This window comes from Tamandua tetradactyla, chromosome 15 (assembly GCF_023851605.1).
Source record: "Tamandua tetradactyla isolate mTamTet1 chromosome 15, mTamTet1.pri, whole genome shotgun sequence".
Taxonomy (NCBI): Eukaryota; Metazoa; Chordata; class Mammalia; order Pilosa; family Myrmecophagidae; genus Tamandua; species Tamandua tetradactyla.
Window position 1 is genome coordinate 29,329,191 of NC_135341.1, and position 26,922 is coordinate 29,356,112.

The 26,922-nt window shown below is 39.5% G+C and overlaps 1 protein-coding gene and 1 non-coding gene across 2 annotated transcripts in view; both read left to right on the plus strand.

Moving 5' to 3' along the window:
• Positions 1 to 26,922, plus strand: part of ERC2 (ELKS/RAB6-interacting/CAST family member 2) — an 865,607-nt gene that overhangs the window by 550,687 nt on the left and 287,998 nt on the right. The window lies entirely within an intron of this gene.
• On the plus strand, positions 22,857 to 22,963 carry LOC143658220 (U6 spliceosomal RNA). The gene has a single exon (XR_013163220.1). It is a non-coding gene; the product is annotated as a U6 spliceosomal RNA (small nuclear RNA).

A 26,922-nucleotide genomic window follows, 5' to 3' on the forward strand; every position in this document is an offset into this window, starting at 1 on the left:
ATTTTACGGACATGTTGTGACTTGTCAGCAGCGAGTGACCATTGATTGCTTGGTTCCACATCTCAGATCATGGTGGATTTGGAATGGACGTCCATACTTCAAGTTATAACAAGTTATGGGGAGGAATGTGGTCTGTGAGGGACGATGCTGGGTTTCTGTAGGATACTCTGCAGGCCATCAGTTTATCTTTTGAGGGCTTATATATCTCTTCAGTGTGTAAGAAAATAATGGTCAGCTTTCTTGGGTGATATCCATGATCTGGTATTTGTGTCAGCAAAATGTATAAGAAATTGGGGCTTTGAATACCTGACATCTCAGTTCTTTTTAGCAAACACAAACATTTGTCATGCAGGTTTGTCTAGGGCAAAAAATACATATGTATATGGAAGAATATAATATAATAGGGTATTCTACATTAAAAATAGAGAAGGGAATGCATATCCTTTGGAGGTCTTTTGGCACACCACGATAAATTCATCCTTGGGACTCATCTTTTAGGAGGCCTTTATAGCATTTGGTAAATAAATATGCTTGAGCAGCCTACTTGATAGCAAATCCTGTCTAAACACAAGAGGGTTATAACAGGGTCTAGAGTATTAAGATTTTCAGATAAATCAAGTTCATATTGTGTTTGTGTATAGTATAGACTCTAAAAATAAGCTTTCTATCAATGCTTTTTCCTATACTTGATATGAAAAAGAACTTTCTAAATAATCTCACATAACTCCATAACCTCTGAGGACTTGCTATTGGTTCAGCAATAAGGCAGAATTTGTCTTTCCTAGGTTCCATGTGGAAGACATCAGCAGATTTTGAATAAATCAGTGAATGTTTGCCAGCTCTGTCTGAGCCACTTGTGAGGCCCTAAATGACTTTAAGACATACACAGAGTATTTCTCTCTAGTCTTGTGGAAAGATCATAGGCTGTAATGATAGAAAGACCTCGGTTCACATTTTGTCCCTGCTTTATGTGAGCTGCAGGGCCTTGCCTGTTGTCACAAGTGAATCTCTAACAACCTATTAAATGTGTCATGCTTTGCAAATAACCAAGTCCCCATATAAGGTGAGGGTAGATATATCATTATTGACAGTTGAGTGCTAAAACAAATAAACTCTCAATATTTATTATCTCTGTATTAAGCTAATAGATTAATTCCCAATACAATTTCAGCAACATTTTCAAAAATTATTTTTGATTACATAGTATAGTACAATGTATTAAATACATTCACACCCCAGATCAGTTAATATTTCTCTTAAAAACCTTAGCATTAGTTCAATCATAATCTGATTTTTATTCAGTTAACCATTTTATTCAGTTAACCATTAAGTTAAGTCAGGGACTAATTTTTTTTTTCTCAGATAGCTGTACAAATTAAAATTGAAAGAGTTCATTTAATTTTAAAATATGGGTAGGTTCTGCTAGTCTACTGTTTCTTAGAGTGCTGGGAAAACTGTTCATTTAATATGTAATTATGTGGCTACTTTGGAGCTATATTTCAGGGCCAAAATTTTTCTTAAAAAACTGATGTGAGATCACATGGCAGGTGTAATCGTGTTTCTTTTATTGATGAAAAAACTGAGACCCTGAAGAGTTGAATGGCCTTCTCAGGATTGGTGCCATGGTTGAAAACAGTGCTATCACGTAGACTTCCTGACTCTTAGTCCATTGCTTTAAGAAGCAGTGAGACACATAGAGAATGAATGCCCTAGAGAATAGTACTGATCATATTAAGAGTAGGAATTATTACCATAATAACAGTTTACATATATTTTATACATGCAATGTACCAAGTACTCTGTGAAGCCTGCAATACTGTATTGCATTTAACCTTATCCCCAACTCTGTTGCCCAGAACCTACCTATCATTAGCCCCATTGTATAGATGAAAAAGTTATAACTTATACAGAATAAGTAACTTCCTCAAGGTTGTAGAGCTGATAAGAGTCAAAGTCGGGATTTGGAACTAGGTCTGACAGCCGAGCTAGTGCCATGCCCAGAGGCGCCGCTGAGAACATTCTTTTCCAACCACTGACCAGAAGAAAGAAGCTAGGCCAGTAGCACTCAACAGTCATGTGGCCGGCGGAGGCATCGCTGCTGGGCCGTGAGAGAGCTGCCTCATGTTTATTAGTTCTCGTGAGGACAGTGGTGTTCCCCACATGTAGAAGGTATTTTCCTGCACTAAACCTGCTTTCCCTGGACTTGCTAATTGAAAATCAGGATCGGCTACTCTCAACATTTGCATATAAATAGCATAGTTGTCTAGGGGGACAAACAGAGCTTAGCTGGATGCCATTAAATCATCAGGAATATTCCCATTTTTATTTCCTCAATATGGAATACATTAATACAACAGTGATTTTACAGCCATTTATCTTTCTGTACTTTCTGCACATTTTCTTTATCTCTGCCTCTGCCTTTCCTTAAAGCTGATGCCTCCCAGGCACTATAATTTGTAAAACATGTGGTCGGATTTGACTCTGTCCCAGTTCTTTGCTTTTCTGTATCTTGGGTGCAGCAGCAGAAACCAGTCTGGGTAATATCTGAGGACCGGACCTAGCCCGGACTCCTGAAGGAGGGGGTTGAGGTGGAGATCAAGATGGGGAAGTTTCCTGGGAAAAAGAGGGCTCAGCTTTGGCTGCCTTTCTGAAGCATTATCTGCTGGGCTGCATTTGTGTTTCCCACTATCACATCTTCCTTGAGTTGTCAGGCAGCCTTTTCAAAAATTGAGAAGTATGTCCATTTGTTGGCTTGAACTACAAAATTCATACCTCATAATGTTGGGAACTTAAAGTATTTCTTAGCAATGCAACATATATCTCCATTTTGAAGTCACGGAGGAGTGTTTGCAATTAAGCCTGTGATTTGAAAACCAAAAAAAATTGAACTTGAAATAAAATTTGTGATCTCTGGTCTGTACTGTGACCTACCAGAGTGAATAGAAACCAACAACTCTTTTAAAACTATCCAGTGTTCTAAAATATTCCGGCGTGCCCATCATATGCAACAAAAGAGCTAGAAATAACTCACAGGCCACTCACCCTGGCCTACTTTTCTTTCCGAGGGTGTTTGTTTGTTTGCTCTCTATTCTGTTAATCTCCCCGATTTTTATTTTCCCCATAATATATACATTCCAGAGAGACCAGGTCTGGCACTTGCGTGGATGCCTTTAGCTCTTAAATTCCACGTAAGTGTTGCTTTTCATCAGCCATTAAGGATTTTGCTTTTCAAAGTGCATATCGCTGCAGTATGGTCCGCATATGCAGGTGAGCCTAAAGACTTGCACGCGATGCATGGGATAGGAGGGAGCTTCTGCCTTGGATGGCAGGCTTTGCTTTCGGGGTGTTTGCCACAAGGTGTGCGATGTACAAGCCTCTGAGAGTTGATTCAAAAGAAACTGAAGTCTTTATTTGATCACCCGTGCTGGATATCACGTGTCCTATACAACCAGATAGCTAAATGCATAGTACAGTGCTCGATTTGCCAGGTGACAGAGACCAGATAGTAGTTTAAGCTTAATAAACCTTTTTTTTAAATCATCATCATCCTGATCTTACTTCATTCCATAGTAATTCAGCATTCAGGGCTGTGAAATATGAGGTGCATCTGTACCAGTACCCATCAAGTTCTCTGAGTTTTCTTTTGAGTTTCAGAATTAGTACTTTGGTGCCTTAGCAGAACGAGATGTTAATATAGCCTGTTAAGTATGGCCTACTACCACTGGATTTCTCGCTTCTCACCCATGGGAAAGAATCTGTTAAGTGACCTTTCATGTATTTATCTTAACTATGCTAGAGGCTTTTGTCGGTGTTTGTCTAGAATGCAGTGAATGCCCAAATTGGGCTTTCAATCACAGGGCTGGTCTCTGGGGGTTCTACTCACAAGACATAACATCAAAATGGAAAACAAGGTACCACTTAATTATCCGGATCAGGGACTAATGCCACCAGATATTTGGACATTGAGAAATCATTTTAAGTGCCTAAAAGTACTTTATCTAAGGTTGAGAAACAGACTATTATTTTTCCTTTTCAATTTGTTCAATAATGTGCTGACATAATTTCTTTGATGCCTTTCAGAACTCTTTTCAAATGTAAACTTAAAGGTTTTTTTTTAATGATAATATGTTCGAGAAGTTTTATGATACTTGGAACAAACTCGAAACCCATTCTATTTGTTTTGATATAAACTCTTCTCACTAAGTAATTTCCACTTATGTTTGTTAATGTATTTAAATAACTTTCTTTAGAACAAGTGGCAGATGGTTTTACACCACATCTAGCAACTTTTTGGCGGGGGATAGGTCAAGCATGCCATTTGGGGATGTTCATGGACCCCTTTGAGAACTCGATGAAAACAAGAGATCCTTGGAAGAGACAACTAAACGTTAAATGTTTGCTTGCTATTTCAGTTTAATATTCCTTATGGCTTGGCCATGGACCTCAGTTTACTAGCTACTGATCCAGAAGGATTTGAAACAGCTGCTGGGCCCATGTTTCTAGAGTCTCCACAATCACCATGGCTTGATCTAACACTTGTTTTTGATCAAACAAAAACAGTTGTTGTTTTTTTAACAGTTTTTTTTAATCCAACAAAAATAGTCTGCAAAAATGCAGTTGTGCATTCATCAGTATAGAACACTCTGCATGAGGATTTCAAATATAAGGAACTATCAAACCAACTCTCTCACCACATGTTAATCTTGAATTTTTTCTTTGATTCTTATCATTATGGTTAACACTGTTCTCATTTGAAATGTTCTGGTTTAAGAGTCATCCTGAGGAATTGTTTTGTTTTGTTTTTCCTTCCTGTGTTAAGTTCATAAAACTACTTTTTAATAGCATGGAATGGTGGGACCCCACTGAGTGGATAGCTATTAGCTACATAATTTTTTTTAAAAGGCATTTTATAAGTTAGCACAGTAATGGAATATGCATTATGTGCTCCTGTGGTAGCCTCAAAAATGATCATGACTTTTTTTTTCCTTTTTTATTTACTTGTTTTTTGCTTGCATTAGAGACTGTATTGTTTTGACTGATGAAAAGGGCATGCTAGATATTTTTGCACAAATAACCTGTCAAACATCTGGATATTTTCAGTGATGAAGTACGAACCTCATTTTTACAACTGAAAAAAAATTGTTCTCAGTTTTGGAAGTTATTCTTTCTTCATTGGGAGGCTGATGGGCAGGCAGCACCGCCCCCAAACTCCTCATTGTGGTATCTTTGATCATTGCAAGATACAGCACTCTGTGAGCATCTAAAATGGAAATCTTTGAATAGGAAGCCAAATTGCTCAACTACTTTTGGTTTTCAAGGATGAAGGAAAAATATTGCATAGGATATAACAATCCAACTTACTGGTTCACATAAAATCTCTCTGGCATTAGTGCTTACTGCCAGATCTAATACCATAGTAATTTTCATTTCATTTTATTAAGTCATAAAATTTTATACGTACACAGATAGGAGCTTGCTCTATAAATATTCCTCCAAGAAAGGCCAAATTCTGTCATTGGACGGCTGGAGCTCACCTCTGGTTCACATCAGTGCTTGCTGTGATTATGCATAGGAGAGCAGATAGTGGTTTCTTATGTATAATGTTGCATATAACAACTTACAGGGTGTGCCTAGGGCTTTTTCGGGTAATATCAGATAGAAGTTGCTTTATTGTCCTTCGTTTGGTTATAAAGCCTGCTAATATATCATCTGTTGGCTGTATGTTTAAAACTAATGCGTTTCCTTCCTTTTATTCTCTTTTGCTATTCCTTTTCCTTTCTGCTTATCCTCCAAATTGCTGCTTTCATCCTTGCTCCAATCAGCTTGACTATCAGGTCAGTACTTTCAGTTTTTCTTCTAACTGCCTTTCTCTCCTAAGCTCAATTTATTGCCTGCACTTGGTTAACAAACATATTTCTGAAATGGTTTTCCTCTGGCCACCACATTTTCTTTTCTCATTTCATCTCATGCCTAGGGATGGTTTATTTTATGATTAGGCTGTATTGGAGTGGGGGGAAAAAAAAGAAGATGGAAATAAATCAGTGTTGGATTATTTGGTAAATTCTATTCCTGGATTATAAAATCAAGCTAGAAAAATCATCATGATAACTCCCTAATGCATCTCTCCTGAGAAATTGGGATTGACTGCATGATGATAAAACATGGAGCTGTGGGAAAAACAAAATGCAGGATGCTAAATTTAACCTTGGAGAACAAAAGATTTGCCCGTGACACAGCAACTTAAAAGCTAAGTTAAAAGCTCAAATCATGGAGACTTCGCTTAATGAATCACTGCGTTTTGAAAGATTTGTAATACTATTTTAAAAGTCACTTTTGAAAATTATCAGTGTGTTAGTAACATATTGTACACACATGTTATTTCCTGTCATTGTTTTGGTTTTAACTTTTTTAACTTCATTTTTATTAGTCATAAAGACATACTTTAATTACCTAGGGCATAGCATACAGAGCCAAATGTAAAACTAGATTCAGTGTTGAGTACATGTACCCCAATGTTAAGAAATGAAATGGACATTTTGTTTGGAAGTGCATCCCAGGCTCTCTAAGGTAGGAGGCCCAAGTCAGTAATTTGTTTTTCATTACATCAAGAAACACATTTTGGGGGGGGAAGGGGGAGTGGGCAGTGCATGGTCCGGGAATCAAACCCGGGTCTCCTGCATGGAAGGCGGGCATTCTAACCACTGAACTACCAGTGCACCCAAGAAAGACTTGTATTTCCAATAATATATATGAATATCTAGTGATTCGTTATCATTCAGTCATTGGGTTTAATGGGTTTACTAAAGGATGCCCATTATATGACGTAGGGTTAATTAGACTTCAAAAAGTGTCAAGTTCTATTGATAGCCAATATAGTAGCTCTTTTGAGAAGCAAGCTGTACTATTTTCTTCTCATTATGGAGCTCTACAGAGCCTTATTCTGTCCCCTATCTGTCCCCCAAGCCACCAGAACAGTGCATTTATGCCAATAGCAAATAATTTCAAAATCAGTCCTACTGTCCACATGCCAGCTTTGTCCCACCACCCACTCCCCATAAGTTCTTGAAAATAAAGCCACTTCCCTGCTATTCCCAGTAGCCACACCCTTTGGGTATCCTACAGGTACTGCCTGGAACCTGTCCACACTGAAGGAAGCCCTCATTCTTAATAGTTCTCCAAACACAAGTCTAGTCAGAGATTAAAAGCAACTCCCTAAAGAACTCTCAACTAAAGAATGAATTGCGGTTAATTTACTGTCTGGAATAGGCTAATTCTGAAGCATCTTTGTACACAGTCAGCATCACCTGGGCTGGGGGCTCAGGGGACATCAGCTACCTGGTATCCGAAACTTTCCTCCAGGTTTTGGATCCTCTCAGTTTAGTGAAGCTTTAATTTTCCTTGCCTGTCTTATTTGTTCTTTTTCTCCTTTTGCCTTCCCTTCTCTCATCTGTGCCTCTTTGCTATTGAAGACTCTGAGACCAGGGGCCCCTTTCCCTCCTACCCCTCTTGCTTCCTGCTTGGGCCTTCAGTTGTCCCGTCCACAGGCACTGGGCTGTGTCTTCTATGTGTCAGGTATTGTATTGATCAGTAGGTAGCTGGGTCCCCACCCCCACCCCCCACCCCATTTCATGGTGACTCTCAGGAGCCAGAGGTAAAGTTGGGGCTGGGAGAGGTTGTGGTAACAAGGGGTTCTCCGGACAAGAGGGAGGGTGTGCTGATTGGGCTTCAGAAAAGGCACTGGCAAAATCTAGTGGCAGGGGAGCTGTAGGGGTCAAATCAAGGTTCTGATATCATTTGACCTATTGCCTCAAATGAACCTGGTGGAGAAAATGTGCATTTCTTGTGAATAGCCTCTGGCTGTATTTTTAGTGTAGGTGGAATTGGGCAGCCCTGCTTTCCTGGAAACAAAAAAAATCTGCAAAGTCCTGGAAGCTTTCTTGAACTTTGACAAGTTTCCAGAATTAACTTTGCTCCTTTTCCAGCCATTTCCAGGTTTACCACTTAAAATGAAATATAACAATTGAATGCTGGAATTTTCGCCTATATGCTTTCTTTATATGGCTCGTAGTTGAGATGCAGTTGTGTGTATACGCACATGTACGTACATAAATGTGTGTGTATATACAGATATATATTTTTTAATAATTTGTTTTTTCTCACTGTAGAAGTTTGCGTTCTGCCCTATGCTTCCCCACCTCCCAATCTGAAGTTTGAAAATTTCACTAACTCTTGGATAGTTTGTATATGCTGTGAATTCCTGGGAAGCTCTTCCTGCCAAGTACATTTTTAGATGGCCTCATTTCCTTTTCCAACTCTATGTACATGCTCATACTTAAGCTCAGATGGGCAGAAATGATTAAATATCAGGTTTGGAAAAATGCAAATGTCATATTCTAAATCTGTTCATGTCCCCCATTCCAGTAAACTCCACTTCTGTCAAGAATCCCTTTACACTCAAACCGGTGGGTAACTGGAGACGTTTAATAGAAGGGTTTGTGTGAAATTTGCTCATTTCTAGGAACCATTTGTGAGATTAATGTGTGAATTATGACAGATGAGGTTATCTAAATAAATGGATTCAGCAATGCACAAAGAAAAGAAAGAAAGAAAAAAGTGTCCTTTGGGAATCAGTTCAGAACCCTGCCTGAAAATCCCCCAGTTGAGTGAGAAGCATTGGTTCTCTCCTTGGCTCTCCCAGCCCTTGGATCTGGGACCGGTTGCTTCCGTGTTCAGGCCTCAGTGCACCCTCCTAAAGGAGCAACTCCAGAGCAGGTCTTCTGGGCTCCTCCCTGCACATGGGCAGCATGTGTCCAGTGGTCAGGCTGTGTGCATCTCCACAGCAAGCAGGCTCCAGCTGATGGCTGGTGCCTGGCAGCAGGCGTGAGCTCATTGTTACAGTCACTTCAAACACTTCTACCAAAGTAAGCTCTTTGTGAAGTTCCTCTCAAGCTGAACAGCGCACTCACAATCCCTCATTCTTCTAGCAAACGATGAAGTCACTCCTGCTGGGCCTCAGAGGCCTGTTGCCCAAAGAAATGATGAAAACCACCTTGCTCAGAGCATCCCCTTGCTCTCCTGAAATTTGTTCTTTGCTGAGGACAGTTCTTTGCCCTGTTTTCCCACCAAATATACAGATAGTACCTACTGCCTGTGAGGCAGGCTGCTATGTGCTGATCCAGAATTTTCAAAGGACAGCTGATGAAGAACTCAGTTTAAGAAATGCTGCCTCTTACCTTCTTTTTTATGTTCCCAATGCACACTGAAAATCGTAATAATAGAAATAGCCACAACGTTAATATGACTGAACATTAAGTGCAAGCACTGGATTACTCACTTTTTGCTTCTCATAACAGCTATTTGAGGTTGAGGCTGCCATTTCTTCCATTTGAGAGACGAAGGAACTGAAGCTCTTAGAAGTGAAATAGTTTGCCTACATGAATACAACTAGTAAGTGAAGGAGTTGGTTCTTCCCCCACCCCTGGGAACCTCAATCCTACTCTTTTACTGCTTCTGCTTCCTTAGCATAGTAAAAGCTCTGACAAGGCCAGTGTAAGGAGACCTGTGAAAATTGTGTTTGGTCCATGGTTTCTAACCTATGGCAGTGCATAGAACATATTCCATGAAGCACTTTGGAGAAGTTATGTCTTGTTTGCTCTGCAGGCACCCTCCCCCCTTTCACTTCAGGCTCCATGCCTCTCCCAACCACCACTTCCCAGAGTACAAATCCTACTCCTCCATTGCCAGCTCAAGTACCACCTCTTCCATGGAGCCTTCCCTGAGCGCCCGAGGTAGAAGCAACATATCCCTCTCCTGATCTCCTCAGAGCTTTACCTGACTCTCTCCCCTGGCCCGTGTCACACCCTCCCTCCCTAGGGACTAGGGCAGCTCGTCTGCACACCATGTCTCCTAATGGGTCCATCTGTAGCTCATCGTGGTGCCGTGCCACACACTGGAGATAGCAGTCATGCACTTGCATGTTGTTGAATGATGGACTGTTGAAGAAAGGAGCTTCCATTAGCCTCTTCTTGTTCCTTCTTCCCCACTACTTGGTTCGCATGGAGAGTGGGTGGTGGGCTCTGTCAGGAAGCAGAGACCATTGCGCTGTGTCACATATCTAATCTAGCTCCAGGCAGGGAGCCCTAAAAGATAAAACAGTGTTTCTATCAAGGTGGGTGTTTGAAAGTTTATGAAAAATAAAGACACTACTAGGAGAGAGGAAAAGATGTCCCTCTGAACTCCTGACATTTCCTTCCTCACTACCTTTAATCCTCCCTCCCTTTAGCACTTCTTCCTTCTCTCCCTCCTGTTTTCTTCCCTGTTTCCTTCCCCCTCCTCCCTCCATCCTTTCATGCCTTCCTCCCTCCCTTGCTCTGTCCTCTTCCTCTCCTCCCCTAATCATGGAGATCCTTCTCCATGCCAGGGACTGTGCTGGATGTTGGGGATACAGTAGTACAACAGACATGATCCCTCCCCTCACTGAATGGAAAGACCAGCACTTCCTACAAGGAAGGATTTGGCCGCTAAGAATAATAGTTTGTCCCATGGATGGTGATAGCTGGAAAAACTGGCTTTTTGGTGTTTTGTTTGTTTTGTTTTCCTTTTCCTATTGAGGGTGGAAAGGGTTAGCCACAGGTCAGAAAATCGTTTCCCTCTTTAAAGCTGCCTTATATGAAGGCTGACATTCCTGGTGAAGTGTTAGAAAATTTTATGCTCAAGCAGAACTGGTAGAAAGCCAGAAATGGGCTGATTTTGCTTTGGGTGCAAATATTTTATTGAGAATGGAAAAAAGTTGTTTTCTCTGATTTACAGCTCCTGCAAACATAAAGTGGGTTCTATATTTAGAAATGGTTTGGAACCTTTGAGGTGTAGCCAGGGGTCGGTGCTTTCCCCTTTCTGATCCGGTCTCGGTGGGTATGCTGGCCATGGCTAATGTTTTGCTGAGCCAGTTCCAATTGTTAGACCTAGGACTTCATGTATTGTATTGTTTTTACATTTTAGCTTTTGCTTGCATGGCTGCTCTGGTGCTTTATCTGTCGCCTTTAGAATGGTGAAGAAGGTTGACGGAACCCAATTTTTGTTGTAATTAAAATGTTCTACAGCGCAGAATATTTCTGAGGTTCCTTGGAGATGGGTAAGATCATTCTCAACTTGCAAATCTGTTAAAACAAGAACAACAACGACAAAGTCGAGAGCTAGTTCTAAGTAGGCCTAATACGTCCTGACCTCAAATAAATACCAAAAAGGAGTTAATCATACATTTACATTTTTTTTCTAAAACTTTTCGCTTCCCTATTTCTTCCCTATGCATGGCTTTTGCTTGGTCCCACCATATGGATGAATATAAGCAAATAGTAAATCTTTCAAGATCCATTAGCCTTTTCTGTAAATGTTGAGAAGGGGAAGGAATTTTTAAAAAATAGCTTCAGTATTATTATAAATCACTTTCTAGAAAAATAATATCTTATTTCCTTTATATGGCTTCTCTTATGAAATGTGAATTCTGTCACTTCATTACCCACAATACCAGGAAAACGTAACCATCCAGTGACGAGATTTTCTTCCATATTGGGTAAAGGTGCTGGGATAATGTCACATTTGTGCGAATTCTTCCTTTTGGGTGGACCTATTTAAAAACCAGTGGGTACTGTGTGTGTGTATGGTTTTTTTTTTTTTTTCCTTGAGGAAAATTCATGGCTGCCATATCTAACAAAGGCTTTGGAAATTTTCTTTGTAAGGAATTGTGATGATTTTAATAGGTTGCTCTCTATTGCTTTAAATTCAATAAATGCCGTATAGATGAAAGCAATTTATAATGTTAAACTAAATCACTGTGAAAATTATGAGCACTGTGTCTGTAGAAATGCTTTTTGTAGCTGAACTTTTATTTTAGAAACTAGACAAGGACTGGGGATGGAAACAAATGTCCCCTTAAAGAGTTTCCATGGCTCCTTTTTCAGGCCAAGAACAGTTTTAACTCTAGCTTGGAGAAAGACCTTCTCTTCCAGTTTAAAAAAATGTGCTAACATTGTTCTTTGGTATATTAACAATTCATGTTGTGTATGTGATACTTTATCATTTACAATTGTTTTTCAATGAGAGTTGAAAAGTGTGTGAGGTTCACTTACTGCGTCTTGAAGAAACGTACCGTTTCTTGTGTGGCCCTATATGTAATTTTTGGAAGGACACAAGGATGAACATAAGCAACTCTTGAGACATTCAAAAGTGGGGCAGGGGCAGAATTTCATACAGAGAATTCCTTTGCAAAAAATTGCTCCAGGTCATGGGGGAAATCCGTTTCAAATTTTGTAGAACAGAACCTCCCCTCTCTCAGATGGATGCGTGAAGTAATAGAACCGTTTCGTACTAGCCTTTGGTGTTGTTCAATTGAAATATTCCCGTGGCTGGGGAGATCGCAATGTGATGTGTGAGCTGAAGTGTAAGAGAGTGGTTTTAAATTTAACTTCAGAGCCCTGTGCTATTTAATCGTATGTCAGTTTGATGGTTCCAAGAACAGCATGATATGTTGCTCACAGATAATTACCGTGGAGAGAACGAGTTGGTTATAATAATGAATAGCTGGAGAATCTTCTGATAACCTGCGATGAATGGACCTTGGTGAGAAACACTCACGGGGTCACTGGCAGATAGGTGTCCTATCGCCTTGCTGAGTGTGGGTGCTCTTCCACCACCTAAACACACAATGCAGCAGCTTTTTATGGACTTCTGTGCAGATAAAGAAGCATCGCTCTTGCATTCTCATGTGTCATCTATACCCGACCTGTTATTATTTTATATTAATATTGCACTCTTAATTCAGATTATTCAAACTATTATTTATTGGCATAACATTATATGTAAAAAAAATTGAAAACTACTTCTTAAGAGACGTCGTCATCATCGTTGTGGCATCTTGGACAAGGTGCCTCACATCTCTAACCCTATTTCCATGTCTGTGAAATGGACACAATGATATTATAGCCCACTCCTTCATAGGACTTGTGGTTATGTTGTGCATGTTGAGGGTAGAACACAGTCCTGGCACGTAGCAGATATTCAGTAAATGGAGATGGTTGTGGTTGTTGTGGTGACGGTTGTGATCGAGGGTTTCCTGTCAACAGTATCAGCAGGAGTGGGGAGTCCACACAACAGATGAGTGGAAAGGACCCTGTTAAGGCAGGGTACATTGCTTTCTAACTGTAGAAAACCTGATTGGTAGAATGAAGACCTTAAACTTCTTTCCTGAAGCCATTGAGACATATTGAGGGAAATTGCAAACATCATCGTTCTTCTGAATACTCCTGAATAAGTAAACCTAGAAAATTCATCTCATGCTTAATTGAAAGGCAATCTTTATATATAAAAATATATGCACAAATTCATGCAGTGCACGTCTGTCTCATACAAGGACGTATTTTAGATTTTGCTGGAATTTGAAAAGCCAGGATTCAACTAATACCTTTCTGTGTCTGTGCATAAAAGAACCTCATGTTGAGTTTAGAGAATGTGCCAAGTACCCAAGTGTGTTCATTATCCATGTATTTCCTTCATTCCTTTACTCGTTCTCAGTCAACAAATAACAGTTGCATGTCTCCTCTGTATCAGGCCCTGTGGTGTAACTAGGGCTATAGAAACAGTGTAATGAGAGAGAGAAGCGGGTATTTTCCTAAGTGGTAGATAATACACACTGTTGTGCACCAGACTTTTTTGTTGTTGTTGTTAACCAAATACACTGAGAGCTGTCCATAAAAGCTTTTGCATTTTGTTTTTCCTTTGCACATTATTCCGTCGTACTGCTCTTTTCCTGGTTTTTATGTTGTTTCAAGTCTTTTCCGCTCATACCCAGTGCTATGATTAATAACTCTTGAATAGACTTAATTCCCTATGTAAATAGATATATCTGTAGGATATATTTATATCCTATATGTATTCCTAGGTATGGAATTGCTAGGGCAAAGGGCATATATGTTTTTTTTTTCCTGGACTTTGCCAGTTGCCCTCTAAGGAGAATAAGCCATTTACAGTCCTATACCCATATGGTGTTTGAGTGCTCCTTTCCCACAGCCCTGCCAGTGCAGTTTGCTTTCCAAACTTTTTGAACCTTGTCAACATGAAAGGTAAAAAATGGGTAAGGATAGTTTGGATTTGCTTTTATCTTACTGAACCTCTCTAAATATATTTATACATTGTCATATTCATTTGTTAGTTGTTTTCTTATTTATCTGTAGGAGCCTTTTATCAATTTGTCTGTGATCTGAGTTTTAATTGCTACCCCTGTGTCAGTTGGTCATTTTTCTTTTGATTGTGCTAATGGTGGTCTTTCTCATACAGAAATTTCTATAAAATTAGTTCCCTGTAGTCCAAGTTATCAGTCTTTTAAATCTTCAGAATTTTGAGTCAAAATTAGAAACCCCTTCCCCACTGCAAGTGTATAAGAAAAATTGTGCCATGATTTCTTGTAGTATTTTTATGGTTTGGTTTTCTAAATTTAAGTCCTTGAACCATCTGGAATTTATCTTACTGTAAGGTATGAAGTATGAATATAACTTTATTTTTTCTAGGTCAAATGAAGTTTAAATATCAATTTCTCCAGTTGTGTTTCCAACCTAGCCCAGGTTAGGTTTGTCTGTACATACAGCTTCCCGCTAGAATATGATGAATATTTTATTTGCTTGTTCAGTGTGTGCTTTTCAGTCTAGAGTGGTACTTACCCCACCCTGGAAGGGACCTATCTTATTCACCCAGTTCCTGCCAAAAAAGTAGACCCTTAAATAAGTGAATAGTTATAGGAGGAATTAATAAAGGTGAATTGTAAAGAACTGAAGTTATAAAGAGGTAGAAATGATGAGTAATTAGAGACCGTGGAAAAGGCACGCAGAGTAGAATGCGGGCCATTGAGGCAGTAACAGAGGGGACCCAAGTCAGCAGGTTTGTGGAAGATTAGCCAGCGTCTGCCGTAAGGGGCAATTAAACAGCCCTGTTTCCAGAGTCACTTTGGAACCTGAATGGATTTCCTATGTTGTTCTCTGTAAGCCCCTGCAGGAATACCTTTTTTTTCATTCTTGGATGCCTACCTTCTCAGCTTTCCTAGGGTTCAGTGAGACCTGCCTACATGATTGAGATTCCTGCCTAACTGCTGCAGGATATAAAGGCAAGTGTAGAAAATATGGCAGGAACTGAGAAAGAGAGGTTCTGTCCAGATCATATTTTAGATGCTGTTTTAGTTTCCTAGCTGATAAAAGAAATATCATACGAGTTGGCTTAACAACTGGAATTTATTGGCTCATGGTTAGGCTAGAGGCTTGCTTGCTCCCTGACTTGGTATCTTCTGGCCGGCCAACAGTCTTTGGGTAGCTTCGCTTTTCTCTCACATGGAAATGCACATGGTGGCGTCTTTCTCTTCCAGGTTCCATTGATTTCTAGCTACTTGCTTCTCCTGTGGTTTCTTTCCTTCTATGTCCAATTTTCTTTGCATGTAAGGACTTTAGCCACATTGGGTTAAGGCCCACCCTCATTTAGTTTGGCCACACCTTAACCAATAACATCTCCAGAGGTCCTATTTACAAATGGGTTCATACCCACAGGACCAGAGGTGGAACCTGAACATGTTTGTGTGGGCTATGATTCAGTCCCTTATAGATGCCTTAGAATAGGCCTGTCCAGTAGGCAGATTGTGATGAAATCTGGAGTTTGACAAAGAAGCATTACATGTGGTAGTGTGTGGCAATCTACAAAAGTATTGTGAACATTAAGAGGAGGCAGGAGTTGGAGCAGTTTCTATGAATGTGATAATATTCGCATTGGGCTAGAAAAATGAAAAAGACTGAGCAGATGTAGAACTATTCAAGTTGTATGAGTGAAGGCTACAGAGATGGGAAGGTACAGACATGTTCGAAGAAAGGGTGGGGTTCTGTAACTTAGGTTCTAGAGTAGGGGAAAGAGTTGGCAGTAAGGGTCGGCCGGGAAAAGAAATGCATTGAGTGCTTTGCTGAACAATTTGGAATATTTTGAGCCAGGGAAGAACATAATCAGTAGTACCCTTGTAGCATCTTTGTACTGGAGTGGCAGGTAGTAACTCAAGCTAGAAGGAACAATGATCTGAGACAACAGATTTAAGTGATGCACAGATAATTAAACAAACAAATAAAAAAAAAACAAGAACAAAAAAAATACCCTGGAGACTGTATCGATCCTTTAGTTTTGAGAAGGATAGTGTCATGTTTCTATAAGAGCCAGCAAGACAAACTAAACAAAGCAAATTAAAACAAACAAAAACAGCTGCTCTAAGAACAGGAAGAAAGTAAAGGGTATGGAGGTCGATATTTTGCATCGTAAGTCTGTAGTTGTTACAGCAGCAGAAATAAGAACAGAGATTTATATGTACTCGTTTGGTGTTAGGCATTCTACTAAGCTTTCTGTGAAATCTATCTCACTAAAGTTTTCTTTAGAACAACTCAAAGGAACAGGTGCTATTATTAGTCCCATTTGTGAGGTAAGGAAACCAAGGATCAGAAAAGTTAAGTCACTTGCCCACTATTGCCCAGCTCTTAACTAGTGGAGTCAGAATTCAGACTCAGAAGTTCTAATTCCCGAACCCAGAACCTTAATCACTCTGTTCTATCCCCTTATGAAACTTTTTGTGCTAGGATAAATTGGTTTGACCCAAATTGGTTTGATTTTTAATATGCTTCTTTGGGGGTAGAAAGAAGCGTTGTTGGAAACCTCCTATAATGGAAGCCAAGAAGCTGTTTGCATTGGCAGTTACAGCAGCCTTTTTTGAGCTGCTGGGTCTGAGCCTGGGCCCTCTGTAGAGTAGGAATGTCAAATTCCTATTAAAATTTCTTTTTCTTCAATGATTTTTTTTTTATTGAGATGTAATCATCCAAAGTGTACAATCAGTGGTTCACAATATTTGGGCCCAGTGAGCACACCTCTGTGGTCGGCAGCTTTTTAGGTTGGAGACAGTCATGAGCTCTGATATGCTTGAAGAATCATGGATGGCAAGGATCGGGGAAGACCTTGGGACCGTCCATCTCGGTCGTCCTGCTGCCTGCTTTAGATTGTTCCCAATGGAGAATTCTGGGGAAATAGCCGAGAGAAAAGATGTATTTCCAGTAGGAGCTGCTTCTTCTTCCAGGAATCATCTTTGGGACAGTTCTTCATTGCACCACACAGTGTGATCAGAGAATCCCAGCAGCATAAAAGCCGAAAAGAAGTGACGTGAAGGTCTTTGCTGTGACACACAATGATTCCCCGCCCCCCCTTTTTCCGTTGGGGGAGGGGTGGACCCAAAAATCTTTCTGAAGAAGGAATAATTTTCTCTGCAGCAAAATGTCTACATCGCTCTTGATCTTGTCTGCATCAGGTGGGAAGGGTTGGCAGTCCATAGCAAAGATTGAGAATTCAACCCCACCTCCTAAGGCCCTTGTGCCATCAATAATCATACTTTGGAATCATTTGTTCATCATGGTACTTAGGTCAAAGATTAAGTATCATGCCATCAAAATGCTGAGGGTTCCTCGTACAGAGCTGGAGTGTTTTTTTTTGTTTGTTTGTTTTTTTCAGCTTTAAACCTTTAATTGTTTGAATGCTTGGTAGAAATTATCTGTGTTTTCTTCTCAATTCTCTTTTTTTTTTTTTTTTTTTTTTTTTTTTTTTTTTTTTTTCTTTTTTTCTTCTCAGTTCTCTTGACTCCTGAGGAGATTGGGATCTTTTTTCTGTTTTTGTTTGGTTGGTTCACATATTTCCTCATCTCTGATAGACATTTTATTTTTGTTCAGTCTTCTAAAATTAAGAAGTTTTGGGTAGAGTGAGTAACATAGCTGTCCTCTACTTCTCTATATTTTAAATGCTATTTGTAGTTTGTAACTTGCAATCAACTGAGTTTGCAAAATTTAAAAGCATATGAGTTCTTTCTAAAGAGCTTATATTTTTAACATAATTTACGGGAAATATGATTCTAAGTGCTTTCCCTGGAAAACTTTGCTACTATTCATTAAGTACATATGTGCCAGGTTTTGCATGAAACACTGATGTACGATATTTTTTAGATCCCCACAGCAGTCCTGTAAGAAGAACACTATTTGCAATATACAGATAAGGTAACTGAGTCTCGGTGAGGTTATCTGTAACTTGCACAAAGTCACTATGGGCTTGAACCCAGATTTTCTCAAGATCCCTTCTATCATGGCACATGTAGATCCTCCCCATAATAAAAACAAATTAAAAAATTAATCTGCAAGCAATGAAGACTCATCAAAAGATTTTAAGAAAGGAAGTGATATAACCAGGATTATATTTTAGAAAGTCTGCCTCATACCCCTATTTCTAACACAACCAAAATTGGACTCTTTGTCCTTTCTCTTGCCCATCCTGCCATTATTGCATAAACATAGCACTTTGGGACTGGCAAAACGTTTATTTGCTCTCCTAAGGAGCCTCCAAGTGGTCTGTGACTTTTCCCTCACTGTGTCTAATCCAACAAATTCAATTTCTCTCATTTCCCTTTTCCATTCTCAGTGCTGTTGTTTCCATTGCTTGGATTATTGCAGCAGACTTTAGAGAGTCCAGCGTGCCCATCCTGTACTTCAGACAACTCAGTGAGGCCCAGTCTGCCTAAAAGCCCCGATTTCTTCCTTCTTGCACACTGGGTCAAATTCACCTCTACCATATGGCTTATGAAGTTCTAAAACCTCTGGCCCTGGATTGCTTTCAAGGCTTGCTTTAAACACCAACATACACAAACCCCCCCCCCACCTCTACCACCACCACACATACATGCCATTTCCCATCTGATGCTTGCTTCACTGAAATTTTTAGCATTTTTGGACCTTGGTAGACCTTCTTCATATCTCTAATTTTGAGCATCATGTCCCCAATGCTCAAAAACTCCTTTCTTCCTTTTCACCTGCAAAGCTTGTACTCATCTTTGAAGTCAAGTTTACATATCATCCTCTGATTCCTCCTCAAAACAGTGGCTCTACCTGGTATTCTGACAGCATTTAATGTCATTATAAAATCATCTTGTTACAATTTGTCAGCTATATGTTTTTCTCTTACACTAAACATTGAACAGTCTAATGACATAAACTTGATTCCCTCTTCATTTTCATCACCTCAGTGCCTGGTATGTGGTTAGTACTGCATAAATATTGTGTGATGGATGGATGGATGGATGGATGGATGGATGGATGGACGGACGGACGGACGGACGGACGGACGGACGGACGGACGGACGGACGGACGGGCGGGCGGGTGGGCGGGCGGGCGGGCAGATAGACTGGTATTGGAGAAGCCAGATGGAAGCTGCTTCAGCATCCGGACAAAAAAAGAATAGAGAGGAGGTAATTATTTAAATTAAATTAAAATGACAGAACATAGTGATCCATTGTGTGTGAAGTCTTAGGAAAGAGGAGGTTTTGCTCATGACTCCCAATCTTTGATGGTTTTAATAGAGATGAGACTGAAGTAGTTATAGGGTGATTGAGAACTCTAGAAGTGGGACAGTTGAGAATTTAGTGTTGAATATGTTGAGATTCCAGTGGGACATCCAAACAGATATTTATTCAATAAACATTGAAAAATTGAAGAACTTACAGATAATTAGTTGAATGAGTGATTAAAAAAAAGAAAAAAACCCTTGACAGTGGGAGAGGTTACTAGGGCAGGGAGAGGAGAATATTACTTATCTTTTTATAAACTCTTTTGTGCTATTTAATTTTTCATTTCTGTTATGTATTACTGTTTTATTGAAATGCATAATTCATGTATCATAAAATTCACTCCATTAAAATGAACAATTAGGGGTTTTTAGTATATTCACAAATTTGAACAGTCATCACATCTATCTAGTTCCAGAACATTTTCATAACCTCAGAAAGAAACTTTGGATCCATTGTTAATCACTCCTCATTCTCTATTCTTCCCACTCTTTACAACCATTAATCTACTTTCATTCTCTGTGGATTTGCCTATTCTGTACATTTTGTATATGATATGTGATTTTTTCTGTCACTGGATGCTTTCACTTAGCATAAAGGTTTTATGGCTTATCCATGTTGTAGCAATTATCAGTACTTCATTTCCTTTCAATTGCCTAATATTCCATTATATGGATATACCACATTTTATTTATCCATTCATCTATTAATAGGTATCTAGGTTGTTTCTATTTTTTTGGCTATTGTAAATAATGCTGCTGTGAATATTGAGGTACATATGTTCTCATTTCTCTTGGGTTTATGCCTAGGAGTAGAATTGTCAGTTCATAAGGTAATTCTCTGTTTAACTTTTTAAGGAATTGCCAAAATGTTTTGCAAAGTGGTTGCATCATTTTACATTCCTATCAGCAATGCATACATATTCCAATTTCTTTACATCCATGCCAACACTTGTTATTGTCTTCTTTTAATTTCATCCATCCCAGTGTACAAACAGGTATCTCATTGTCATTTTGATTTGCATTTCCCTCCTGACAAGTGATGTTGAACATCTTTTCATGTGCTGATTGGCTATTTGTATATCTTCTTTGGAGAAATGTCTATTCAAGTCCTTTGTCCATGTTTTTAATTGGATGGCCTCTTTATTATTTACTTGTAAGAGTTCTTTATATATATATCCTGGATACTAAACCTTTATCAGATATGAGTTTATATATTCTCTTGTGTGCTACTAATTTTACTCTTGCATTTGATGTATTTATTGAAAAATTACTGTCCATGACACATAGTTTATTTTATAGTAAGTTGGGTGATAGCTTAAAAATTAAACTCCCAGGAAAAGCAAGTGAATTTATACTATTACTTACAATTAAAATATGTTCTTACGAATAAATTACCAGTGGAAAGTTTTATATTGGCATTGTTTTGAGGGTGGCATGAAGTAGGATTAGGAACAATTCATCAAATCTTAAGGACTTTTTCAAAGTATAATCTTGATGCCAAACATACCTACTCCTAAAAAGCACACATGGCCACTTACAACCAGTAGATGCCTACCCTTTTTTGGTACTGTCTAGGTTCCTTTGAAATGGACCCTTACCTTGACTATTTGCTTAGTTTTATATCTACTGATGTGACTGAACTTCAAAATTTGAACCACTTCCAACCAAATAATTTGCCCTTTTAAATGCTCAGGGTACAGCCTCATTTTATAGTGCTATAAAATGAAATTTAAAAAGCCTCTCCAGAGGGCTGTGATTACCAATTTTTTCTTTAGTTTAGCCAAGCTTGTAAATATCCTTAGCAGTTCTGTCATCTTATATCATATAAAAGTAGATCTGATGATCAAACAAAAGAGAAGATCCCATTTACCCAGACCTCTGTGCAGCTTGGGAGGAGGAAGGGATCTACCTGGTAATTATACCCTTGGATTTTGATAGCAAGACTTAACACTCGCCCTCGAGAGGGGTGGGTGAAGGCAGGGGGAGCTTTAAAAGTTTGGCTTGCTGAGGATTAACTGGCTACTCAGAGAAGTGAAGTTATGACCACATGGTTGTGTGGTGCTGTACATTCGTAGTTCCCACAGAGGGGACACTTTGCTGAGATTGAAGGTGGCCATGTGTCCTTTCTTCCACCATTTTTCTTGGTCAGGGGTGCAGGGCTTGACCAGTGGCTCACCAGTCTTCTTTTCTGGCTCCCCAGCACCCCTCCTTGGCTTCTCTAGCACATGGTCTTTTTTAAGATCTCCATTAAAGCCTGGGACCTTTCTCAACTTCTTGACAGCCAGTAATTCATAAAGGAGAAATGAATTAACTCCATTTTAGTATAGCTCTAGGGCAAGAGAATTGTTTGGAAGTGATTGCTGCAGGCTGTTAAGACAGCTACTTAGCTTTCAGGGCTGGCAAGAGAAGGATGAAAAGTAATGAGTTAACCTGCTAAGAATTTGGCCATTTTAATCTTTCGAGTCTGGGTATACTTTGTCTCCATTTATAAGGAGTGGGGAAACAAGTTATCTTGATAAGCAGGGATTTATCTCACCCCTACCTCTGGAGTGGCTGCCTGGAATCAGAGTAGAATAGACCCCTTTATGTAGCAGGGGAATGGGCATGCTTTGTATGAGTAAGAAAAAGAGAAAAAAATTTTTTTTCAGTATTTTTTTTTTTAGTTCTTATCAGCAAAGAGCATTACTGAGAAATCCAATAGGGTAGTGATGACATTCATTTTTATTTGTACCAGGAATGCACAGATGGCCAGAGTTAGCAGCTATTCATTTTTAGCACATATCTCTCATTATTGTTAGTGGGAATTACACAGACCTATCAAAGGAGAAAAATAGAGGAGAGTCTGTAGTATCAAATAAACGTGCATCATTTTCATGCAAAGGTCACATACTTTGAATAATTCCTTTCTGTAATTGTAAGTTCCCGCAGTTTATTCTTCTTGCTGAATTTGTATATTGTCATGGTATCCTTAATGGCCTGAAGAAAAGCATTTCAACACACAGGTCTGAGACTTATAATTAGTCATTGCAACTTGTGTGATTGTTTGTGAATAGCTCAAAAGAGATGTGTTTTTACGTAGAAGTTCCCCTTGATTAATTGCCCAGGAAATGCTTCCCATTTATAGAGATTTGGAAATCTGTATCACAGAATACTCTGCTCCTGACAGTCCTGTCAGGGAGAAATCTGTGATTTTTTTAATTTAACCGTCATGTTTTCAGGTGTTGCCAGAACTTTCTTTTAATCAATTTTTGCCTTACAACAACATGGAAACTAAATACCGAGAGCAAGGGAAGCCATAGTTCCTTATCATTTCATTTCTGCATTCAGAACATAAGCAAACTGCCTTTTCTAATTTTAATGTTTCTTTTTAAAGAAAAAAAGTTTAAATGAAAAGAAAATCAATTAATTAAAAATACAAGTGCTTGCTTCGGCGGCACATATACTAAAATTGGAATGATATGGAGAAGATTAGCATGACCCCTGCACAAGGATGACACGCAACTTCGTGAAGCATTCCATAGTTTGTGTTTCTTTGTTGTCATACATATTTTTTTAATTTAAAAATTAATTTAAAAATTAAAAGTACAAGAGTACACTCTGGTACAAAAAATTACTAAGGATTTGTCACATTCTTTTCTTATAGATTGTCACTTTCCTCTTGGGCCGGACTTTGAGTATATTGATTTTATAGGGATTTTCAATTTACTCAGTTGGGAAAGGGAAAGATGGTTTTTTGCTTCTGAACTCTTCTTTGGATGAAGAAGAATTCTGATTTCCTAAGGTGCAACAAGAAAGAATGTAGGGTTTATGCCAGCAAATGCACTTACCAGGTATCAGATTTATTTCATAGGGTAAGAAATACGAGGTTGGGGGTACACTGTTAGCGGAGGAAAACACCCACTTTTTGAAGATGAATTCATTTTATCTGCTTTATTTTGAGCCTTACTCAAATATTTTTCATCTTTCTCTAATTAATATTGATGGTGCTTTCCTCATGAGCTAAAAAAATCAAGTGTGACATTACCTAATAATGTTGAAAAATCAACTCTGTACAATGTGATTTAAAATTACTTCTCTTTCAGAAATTATGATATTGCTACAATGAATACACAATATCCTGTATATACATTCTGAAACTTCAGCTATTTACCCAAACCTTGGCCATTCAATAGGTAAAATGGTTTCCTTGGAAGCTGAATGAGGAATGTTAGAACAGGCTTTTGCCTGCCTGTTTGTCTTCATAGTCTCAGATGGTTTTCGGTTTCCCATGGTATCTGTTATACAATGGACAGAGCCTTTGCCTAAGGGAGAGATATCCTCCAGGCACTGTTTGAGAATATAAATACATTATATATTATTTTATTATTATAGCATGTAATATATCAAATCATATTATATATTACTATGTTGAATGTATTACATTATTTTGGAAAGATTAGCATGGTTAGCTCTGCTAATGGGAAAATAGCACTTGAGGTCAATATGAGAAGACCAAGGAAAGCTTGGGGAAAAGAACATGAGTTTTGGAATCTAACAGATCAGGATGGAAAACCAGCTCTGCCTCATTCAAGATGGATGAGCCCTCTAAGCAAATTGCTTACCTACTCATCCTCATTTTTCTGGTCTATAAAATGGACCATTATATCAGAAAGTGGTTGTGACAATTAATCAGACATTGCACATAACATTGTGCATTGCTTAGCCCAGGAAGATGCTGATAAAATGCCATGTCCTATAGTGTGCATGCTTTATGAACCCGGGTTGGGGGTCTTTGTGGTTGTTGTGTGGATTTTAGATAGAACTACATTGCTATCCAGGGGGAAAGTGGGAAGGGCATGAACAACTTTGGGCACCCAGGGTTCTGCTGCGTCCCTCCAGGTGAAGATCCCATCTCACTTCTAGCATGGACGATGGCATACCTCAAGGAAATAGGCTGCATCAGAAAGAGGGAGGGATGACAGGGAAGGTTGTTCCTGGAGTCAGGAAGCTGCAGGTGGGCTTCGCGGGAAGCCTGAGAGGTCAGTGTTCTTCGGAATCTTCATGAAATGGACAGAGGTCTCGGTCAGCTCTTGGTATTCTCTGATTGGGGCTTGGGCAGAGTAACCGTTACCAAGTCGAAGACCTTTCTTCAGAAGCATTTGAGAGAACAGGATGCATTAATTCCCAAGCAGGATCAATGGAATAAGAGCTGCCCAGATGGATCTGTGATTGGAAGGGGCTGGGAGATGTTATAACATAGGTAGCAGAGCTGAGGCATGCTCCAAAACCTCTGAAATGCAAGAAATGGCACACCTTTATGTCCTTATTGCCATTAAAGCAACTTAGACTGAATCTTGGACCTGAGGCCCCACAACCAGTTAGGGCAAAGGTGGACAGCTGGCACAGGCACCAGCTGTGAAAGCACTGTCCTGGGTCTCTCTGCCATGCTGCCTCCTGTGAGATCTCAGCTTTTAACTGTGGAGCTGAGATAACCTAGGCAGGTGCCCTCCTTACCATACTGTGTGAGTTCTGGGGCATGGGTTGAGAGGAAGGGAGCCTGCTTTCCAACAGCTTTGTCCAACACCCTCTCCCTTATAACAGATGTCACTGGGTAAAACAAGTAGGTGTCTTTTCCAATTGTGGGCTGGGTAGCAGCCACTATCAGCGTCATTATTATTATTATTTATTTTCCTGACTATTACCATTAATGTAACATGAGATTTATGGATCCCTTACCATGTGCCAGGCGCTCCTCTTCACCCATTATCTCATTTATTTCTCTTTTGATGTAGGTATTATTTCACTATTAATATCCCTGTCTGACAAATAAAGATCTATTTTAGTTTGCTAGCTGCTGGAATGCAATATACCAGAAAAAAAAAAGCTTTTAGGAAGGGGAATTTAATAAGTTGCTAGTTTACAGTTTTAAGGCTGTGAAATTGTTCAGATTAAAACAAGTCTACAGAAATGTCCAATCTGAGGCATCCAGGAAGAGATGCTTTGGTTCGAGAAGGCCAGTGATGTTCAGTGTTTCTCTCAGCTGGAAGAACACGTAGTGAACATGGCGGCATCTGCTAGCTTTCTCTCCAGGCCTCCTGCTTCATGAAGCTCCCCGGGAGGTGTTTTCCTTCTTCATCTCTGAAGGTTGCTGCCTGGTGGACTCTGTGGCTCTCTTGTCCTTCTGTCAGGGTTCTGTGGCTCCCTCCTCATTCTCAGAAGGAAACTCGGTCCTAATTGTCTCCTGTTTTATAGGATTCCAGTAAACTAATCAAGGCCCACATAGAACGGGTGGAGACACATCTCCATCTAATCAAGTTTAATACCCACAACTGATTGAGTCACATCTCTGTAGAGATAACCTAATTAAGTTTCCAACCTATAGTACTGAATAGGGCTTAGAAGAAACTGTTGCTCTCACAAGACTGATTAGGATTAAGACATGGTTTCTCTAGGGTACACAAATCCTTTCAAACTGGCACAGGAGCCTATACAGAGAAATTAGGCCTATTGTCCCAGGTCCTTCAGTGAAGAAGTCACAAGCTTGTTCTGCTCATTGTCACTTTTGGGCCTGTAGAGGCCTGTCTCAGCCTGATTCTAAGAGAGCTGACCAGGGTTCCAGCTTCTGTTGGGATAGCCTGCAGGCACTCCTTTGAAGAACCAGTGGAAGGAAAGGCATTCTGCTTCCAAGCAGAATTGGGGTTGGTCAGGACTGATTTCCTCTGAGGGAGAATGAAGCTCATCTTTCTCCCCATGTTTGGGAATAATGATGCTAACGAAGGGTGACTTACTCATATGCTAAACAAAACACAAACATTTTAAGTAGTTCACGTTGATGAAATCTGGAGACCTGCTGTGTGGCAGACAGAGATAACCACTTGTATCTGGCCTGGTGGTTCCCAGCAAGTCTGTCTCTTGCTTAAAGCCAGCTGAGGGAGTGTGTGTAAGTCACTGAGCTGCTCTGAGAGAGAATCTCCTCATCTACGAATGGAAGATGGGGACTTGTCTCTTGTTCTCCCTTGTTCTTTTTTTTTTTTTTACATGGGCAGGCACCGGGAATCGAACCCGGGTCCGGGTCCTCTGGCATGACAGGCGAGCATTCTTGCCTGCTGAGCCACGGTGGCCTGCCCTCCCTTGTTCTTAAATCTTATTTCTGTCATTTTCAGCCATGGCTTAGAGGTAACAATGAATCTTTTTTTTTTTTTTCCATTTTGGTTTTCCATATGTGTTCAAAAGTTTGGACTGGTTTAAGTGGTACAAATGAATGGATTTTATTAGCTATGCATTTGTATACTAGAAAATTAATAATTTGCAGATCAAACATGATTTACACCAACTCTTGCTTAGGAAGACTCGAAGGTTAACAAGTAGGTAAAGGAAGAAGGTTAAGTAGGTAAGTATATGGGTATAACAAAAATCATTGCAGTGATGCTCTAATGTGTCTAAACCACCTAATGTATCTAAAATTTGGGAAATCCTAATGAATGCCTCAGATTTTATATTTCAGA